Raw genomic sequence first — 7,680 nt, 5'->3', positions numbered from 1 at the left:
TGCAGCAGCAGGTCACAGACCAAGCATCACATGCAGAACACAAAGAGAGTTCCAGTGGCACAGTGAACTCTTGCAAAGACAGCTCCCTGTACAAGGTATCAGCACAGCAGCATCTGAGAAAGGAGAGACGAGCCCTGGAATGCCTTTGGAAGTGCAAAGAAATGATGTGGTCCCTTGTGCTGCATTAACTTTTATTTCTAGGGAGGGAGAACTCTCCCAAATGAGCCTGAGGCAGCGTTCAGAGCTGGGGTGGATGCAGTTATTGCTCCACCACACCCCTATGCATCCATCCATGCAGTGACCAGCTTGGGACAAACACGTTCTGCAATCCCCCCTTTCTCAGCTAGGGAACCATCCCTCTATGTCTTTAGGTTCACCATGACTGCATCTCCCACGATATCTGAAGTTACAAGTGCTGTAAGTGCAACTGAAGCCAGCTGGCTCTTGTGAAATCTTGTTTGTTTCTTGGAGAGACCAGAGCTTAGCGCAGCTCTTCGTGGTGGTTAAAGGACTGTAATCCACTGTCCACATGCCAAAATGGAATCTGTTATCTGCCAGAAAATGACTTTCCCAACACTGCCCAGGCTATTATCTCAAAGCTGACCTGCAATCATTAACTTCCAAGCATCTGGGAGGTTAAATTGCTCAGTGTTTTGTGTCCTTTTATGCAAAAGCAATAGTCATTACATAAGAATCACAATTTATATCCTTTTCCTCCTCAGGAAAAAAATAGAGGATGAATGCCTGTGTAAGCCGCGTTGTTGTACCCTCATTACTTTTATCAAGTGCAGTCTTGATTGTTTTTTTCTGTAAAAGCTGCATTACCTGCTCCAAGCACCCCCAGCAAATGCTAAAGAGGAAGCTCACTCTGACATGAATGTGGCCGGCTACTGACCTCTGCCTTGTGTGACTGCTGAACTCATACTGCCACAAATTCCAGCCATCACATACTTCACATGGCATTTGGGAAGACTTTGCTAGGGAAAAACCAGCTGTACCTTAAAAAGAATGCTGAAGGTGAAAACTCCAAGCAACGGGGACTTAAGAATGAAAGGCAAGAGTTACAGGTGTCATTAGGAGTCTGAATGTTTGCTCTGAAACCTTTGTGGGCTGTTCATGTTGTTGATGTAACACTCACAGATTCCCTGCCCATCCCCTGTGAGGGCTGTCCGCTGACACCGGAGATAAAGCTGGGCCCACTGGCTTTGCCACAGGCCACAGTGACTCTGTGTCCCAAACAGTGAAGGGTTGTCCCCTGTGGCAGGTTGTCTGCTGTGTAGGAGTCCATGTGTGCACGTTATCAGGGGATGACAGTGTCTCCTGACACCAGATGAAGGGAAAGGCTGTGTAATGCCAGACCCAGGAGTGAGAACCAGGAGGACACTGAAATAGGCACAGACTCATCTTCCTTTCTCTTGGCTGCCCCACCCTCCACCCCCAGCCTGTCTCGTCTCCTCTCCTTTGTCCCCACCCTGTTCTTTTCCCTTCCCCTGCTCTCAGGCACAGGTTCCTGGCCTGTTTCTAAATCTTTCCCCAGCTCCTCATGCCAAGCTCTGTCCTCTGGACTACTTTTTCTTTGTATCTCACTATGGCTTCTAGCCATGTGCTCCAGAGCTGTGTTTCCTTTCCCCAACGCTTCTTAATCCCTGCCTCCTTTCTTGAAATTCAAAGCCCATGTTCTCCTTCCTCAGCCAATCCTCATAACCCTATAGCTTAATTTTCCATGGGCTCCTTCATTTTCCTTTCCCTTAGGACTTCCCCATCTCACAGTAGTTCTCAGCTCCCCATTTCACTCCCCGGCAGGGTGGCAGTCTCCCTGAGTCCCATCAGACTGCCCATCACCTGCCTGCCACAAAACTCAAGTTACAAACCTCTTCAGTCTTCTTCAAAGAAGGTACCATGGCATCCATTACCTCAGCAAGTGCAACCAATCCTAAACCCGTACCTTGTCTAAGAGTGCTTCACTGCAGGGAAAAATAACAAAAATATACGTGCCAAACTTTATTGCCATAAGTATTGAGGGCTCATTCTGAGTAATCGCATGCCTTGAGTCACTGCACCACAGCCAACAACTACCTCAACAAAACAACAAAAAACTCAGCAAGCAAACAGTGATAGAAGCCTTCCCCTCAAACACCAGAAAGCCAAAGTCATTGCAATTAATGATAATAATGAATTAACTGAAATCCAGGTGGCCAGACAGCATACACATATTATACACACAAGGATGGATAGAACTCTGAAGTGTACTCTGAAGTTTATTTTGTAAAATTCATCCTGGCCAAGATGAATGCTGGATTTTAGCTGTTATTTCCATTCACAATTTAACTGCAATTTTTCAGACAGATTAATCTCAGAGTTTTCATATTCAGATGACAGCTGTTTATGAATCAATTTATGGGCTTTGTCATCTAATGATTCATTTGTTTTAAAATGAGCGACCTAATATCGATGATTCCTTTCACTGGAAATAGGAGTTACACATCCCATTTTACATCAGTTGCTCCTAGTCTGAAGTTGGGTTTTCCTTTGATTGCTTCCTTGCCCATTGTTGGGTTTGCCACTGTTGTGGCTGACGTGCACACAGAGACAAGGAGAGTCACTCTGAGCTATTGGCTGCTCTCCTGACATCAGTGTGTGGGTGCACAGCCAGGGTTAGTCACTCAGCCCAGCTGTGCAGGGAGCACCGTGCCTGCTGTCCCATCTGGGAGCACACAGCACCGGGGGCTGGGATCCCAGGGCAGCTGCAGCCTGCCAGGGCTGCCAGAGCTCCTGCAGCAGCTCCCTGGGTGTCCACACACAGCCAGGAGGGTGCTGCCAAGGCAGGCCATGGAGCAGGCGCTGCTGGCCAAGCCCTGCTTGTATTAAGTAGCGCTTGTACAGTTCAGAGCCAACATCCTTCCTTGTTTTTACTGATGTAAAAAAAATTGCTCTGGGATGATTTAAAGACAGGCAAGAAGAGAGTGATTTTAAGGTTAACATTCCTTTAAAGTTTTTACTTCCCAATGTCTTCCCTGGCCTCCCTGAAGCTACCATGATGCTGCAGCTGCTGTACCTGAAGCTGCTGTCCCTCAAAGCAGGAGAGGTGGGGACACCATGCCAAGGAAAAGGCTGGATGCACAGTTAGCAGGGATATCAATCCCCATGCAGAGTATGGAAGGAAGAACAGGATGTGCACAGGATGTATCCCCAGGCTACCTCACCGACTTAGTTGGAAGTTACGGTAACATGACTTTTTACTCACACCCTTCAAATAGCAGCTCTCACTGACTTCTTTGGCAACCACCTCCAGATGATATTTTTAGTGCACACAGATATCATATGAAGGTTTTGAAATCTTTTTACCTACAGCACTCATGCATTCCCAAGAAAAGTGTACAAGAGCCTTTATGGCCCTGCATAAATGACTTCAACTCGTGCTGAAAAATTCCTGTAATCTTCACTAACAGATCTCTTGTCACAACCCCACCACCACAGGCAAAGTAAAGTGACACCAGTGCCATGCCAACTACTTCATTGTTATCAAGGATATTTGTAGAGGTGATTTCAAGGACAATTATTTGTTCCAAGTTCCTTCTTACAATGGTACCAAGTAGCCCATAAGGCATCATTAGTTCATTAGTTGCTGAGGTATGGCTCTCTTCCTTATAAACTGCTTGCTGATTTTTTGGACCTTTTTTTTTTTTTTTTACTATTTAGCTATTTATTTTCAGATTAAGAATATGACCTCATGCACAAATTTATTATTGAGCAGAGTTATTTTTATGGAACACTGGGTTTTTTCCTAGTGGCCAGTTTCATCACACAGACATGGATGAGAATAAATACCTTTCCCAGCTGTGGCTGTGGAATGGAGAACAGAACGAAACAGCAGAGAACTGTGATCTTTAGAAAACCAAAGTTTCAGAAATTCAGAAGGGGAAGAGGCTGAGTACAACCTGAGTACAGCCCAAAGAATGTACTTAGGGAAGTAAAAAAAACCCCATTTCTTATGTTTGTTTGGGGTTTTTTTCTGTACACACTAGAGCCAATCCCTTTCCTGCTTTTCTCCATCTATATTGTGTGCTCTTCTCTGGTTTCTAGAAGATTCCATGTTCTATAAAGGCAAATAGATGAGACAGTTATAAATATCAAAATAGCAAATAGCAAAATTCAGGAGCTCAGGGCAGGAGAGCAGGAAGAAGTGGCAAGTGCAATATAAGGAATGAGTTACTGCCAATGCATGTTTTCTCCAGAGCCTATAACAAATAAAAAGTTAGGTTAATCATCTAATAAACCTGTGATTTTATTAAGTAATTAGTTCAGAATCAACTATTCTGAACCAACCTGATTCCACATTTAGTGCAGCTTGGCCAGTGCCACTCGACTGCCAGGCACACACAAATAGTATCTCAGGAGTCAGCTGCACCCATTTGGGAGCTCTGTTTGAAACTTTTTTCAAGCTTAGGGAATTACTACAATTAAATTCCTGTCACTGGAGTTGTTAGCTTGATGACAAACCTTTTCTGTCATTCTTCATTACTCTCTCACCTTCAATGCCCCGAGCATAAGCTTCTAGAGAAATGAATGCTTTAGGGTTATCCCTATGTTGCCTGCCATTTCCAGCAGTTGATTCCCAGAAATCTCCCATGCTGTTCAAATGAAGCACCAATAAAGCATCTCAGCACTCTGGAGTCAGTTCAGGCCTCGATCCAAATCCCTTAAAAAGCCATTGCCTCTTTGAAGTGATGATGGCAGCCATTGTTTCTAAGACATTTGAGTTCCCAGCCAGCTCTCACTAGAGGTCCTGGCTCCATGCACCACATGTGTGAAACTGGGTCTAGGACGTGCAGTAAGAACAGCAGAGTAAAGGTGTGACAGAAATAATGATGAAGTGATTTGCGTAAAAAAAAAGTAAAAAGCATAATTTTTAACTTTATCCAACTTTTTTCTTTTTTAAACAACTGTACTTAGCAGATGGAAGTAATTTTTCTGAAAAGAGGAAGGAAAAGAGGCCCCTGAAAATTATGAGGGGGTAAACAAATGCTTTTTGGCTGCCACATGCCCAAGACACAACACCAAATCCAAGGGGAAAAGCTGCAGCTTGTGTGTTGCTATATCCTGTGTTAGGAGCCAACAGAGGTGAGTAGGTTTGGTTGTTAGGAGGTGGGTAGTGGGGTACCTTTGTTCTTCCACTCACATACAAAATAGACCAGCACTGAATAGCCTTTATTCTTATTTCAGTTTCTTTACAGGAGCTCTGTGTACCATCTTCAAAAAAATAAATTCGTTTATATGATGATGTTTGGATTACTCCCACAGAGGATAATTGAAAACACAATTACATTACCTCTCAGACACGAGTCTTTTTTCCAGGATGGTTACATGCAAGAAAGGCAAATTGTAAGCATTGTAAGCAAAGGGATGAAGGGACAGGAACAAACTGTATGCAATTATCACAGGAGACTGGATGGAACTGGCCAGAATCCAGATGTGATACAAGTGAGTGCGAACAAAAGAGTTGCTTTGCTTACCTCCTGTCTGAATCCAGATTGATTTTAGCATATTAAAAGCAGTGGTACTGGGAGGAATTCAGCTGTAATTCCTGCTCTGTTGTATGGAGCTGAACTCTCATTCATGTCAACCTGCAAAAGATCAAGAACAGAATGTTTAAGAAATTGAAAGCAGAACATTACAAAGAAGAGACAGGGAGTAGAGGTCTGATCCCAACCACTTTTGAAAGAAAATACAAATATTACTTTGCTTACACAAATTTATCTTTGCTATGAAACTTGAGTGGAATCAGGATTAAGGTTCTAGGCCACAAGAGAAAAATCCCATGTATTAAAGTAACACTGCACTGTTCCAAAGGGTTATAAGAAAAATGTACTGGAGTGTGCTTCTGGTGTTAAAAGACAGGCCAACCAAAACTTGTAGGATAAAATCCTCACAAATCTGCAGGAATATGAAGCTGCATTCAGAATGAGCACAGCTCAGAGGAGGGTTACACATGGCAAACAAGTGATGTTCCTGGTGAAATGCACTTTCACTGGAATGTGTTTTATGATTTTCATATCAATTTATTCAAAGTATGAATGACCCCAACTTCTCTGACTATAAAGTGTAACTTCACAACATTACTTTTTGTTACTTTTCAAGGGAAATTATTTTTCAGAAATGTTTGTAGACACAGCACATGCTGCTAGCCCTTTCTTAGGAAGCAGCTGCCAGTAGGGTGAAGGTACAGCCCTAACAGCTCATTTTTATCTCCCTTTGCTGCACGATTGCCCTTGTTGATCTTCAACTCCCAGCTGTTAGAGAAAGGAGAGATTTTTGACTCCAGGGACTGCAGCCACAGCCCATGGAAAGCAGAAACGAGCAAAAGTCAATTTTGGTACACCCAACTCCCTCCCCACGACAGACAGACCTCATTTTTTCAGATGAGACACATCCCCGTCACGCCACTAAACAAAAAATAATTTCTTTAAGTGCATGACACAATGGAGGAAAAAGGTTAGTGCTGAGGGTAAATTCCACATGGTTGGGATGTTTTCCTAGACTGTCTCTTACGTAACCCCCAAAATTCAGCCTCCCAGCAGCCTGCTGGGAGCAGAGGGGAGTGGGCAGGGAGCTCATTGACAATACCAGGCACATGTGCACATACACACACAGCCACCACACACGAGGCAATGAGAATTAGCTAGTCCACTCCAAATGTCAGCCAATTTATGTAATATCCTTTTACTCAGCATTTCTTATTCACTGGAGGGGAAAAGAATCTCAATAATTTTGTCAGCAGTCTCTGGAGATTTGAAAATGGAGGAAGTCAGCTGGATTTATAGCATCTCTCCAGTCAGTGCTGTTGTTGTCTGCTTGATAGTCTGTACATGAATTAAATAGCCAGTGAGCAAGCAGGCATTCACTTCATACAAACCACCAGTGGACTTGGTTTTAATGAGTTCTAATTGTTATTAACAGCAGCTGTCATTTTGAGTTGACTGAGCACAAGAGCTCTGGGCTGCTGCTGCTCATCTTTATCCCAGAAGGCACAGAGGGCTAATTGCAGAAGGCACTCTGTCCAAAGAATGGTTTCTCAGAAGGTGGAAAGCCAGGAAGCACAGCTCAGGTGACAGCAGGGCTGACGCTTCCTGATTTAACACACCTAGGACATGAGGGGAGAGCTGAGAAGTGGAAGTATGGAGATGAACAGACTGGATAAAAAGAATGGCAATTATTTCCCCAGATAACGTCTCTGTTAAAGAAATACCCCGGTGGTAATTGCAATGAGAAACAGGAGCTTTTGTGACCAAAGCAAAGCTTACAATGCACATCAAACAGAATTCTGAAATAAAATCATCTCCCTTCAGAGGACTTGAAAAATCTAAAAAAAAAATCTAAGGTTGAAGTTCCAGAACTAAGTAAAGAAATTCACAATTAAATACATGGCAGCTATTTCTACAACAGTATCACAAGGGAAAAACAAAACATTGGATCAGCAAGCAAAGAAGCTTGAATTTTTACATTTATTGCAGTACTCATGTTGACCAAGGACATCTTCATTGGTTTCAGATGTCCAAAGGAAACTGATGGGCCTTCCCTTAAAAGCCATTGGTTTATGCTCCTCTTCAAAGCAGAAAATTCAGTTTTTCCAATTCCAAACATGTTAATAACTGATTATTTATTTAGAATTACATACATGAG

The sequence above is a fragment of the Melospiza melodia genome, chromosome 5, assembly GCF_035770615.1.
Source record: "Melospiza melodia melodia isolate bMelMel2 chromosome 5, bMelMel2.pri, whole genome shotgun sequence".
Lineage (NCBI taxonomy): Eukaryota > Metazoa > Chordata > Aves > Passeriformes > Passerellidae > Melospiza > Melospiza melodia.
This window is presented reverse-complemented; position numbering follows the sequence as displayed.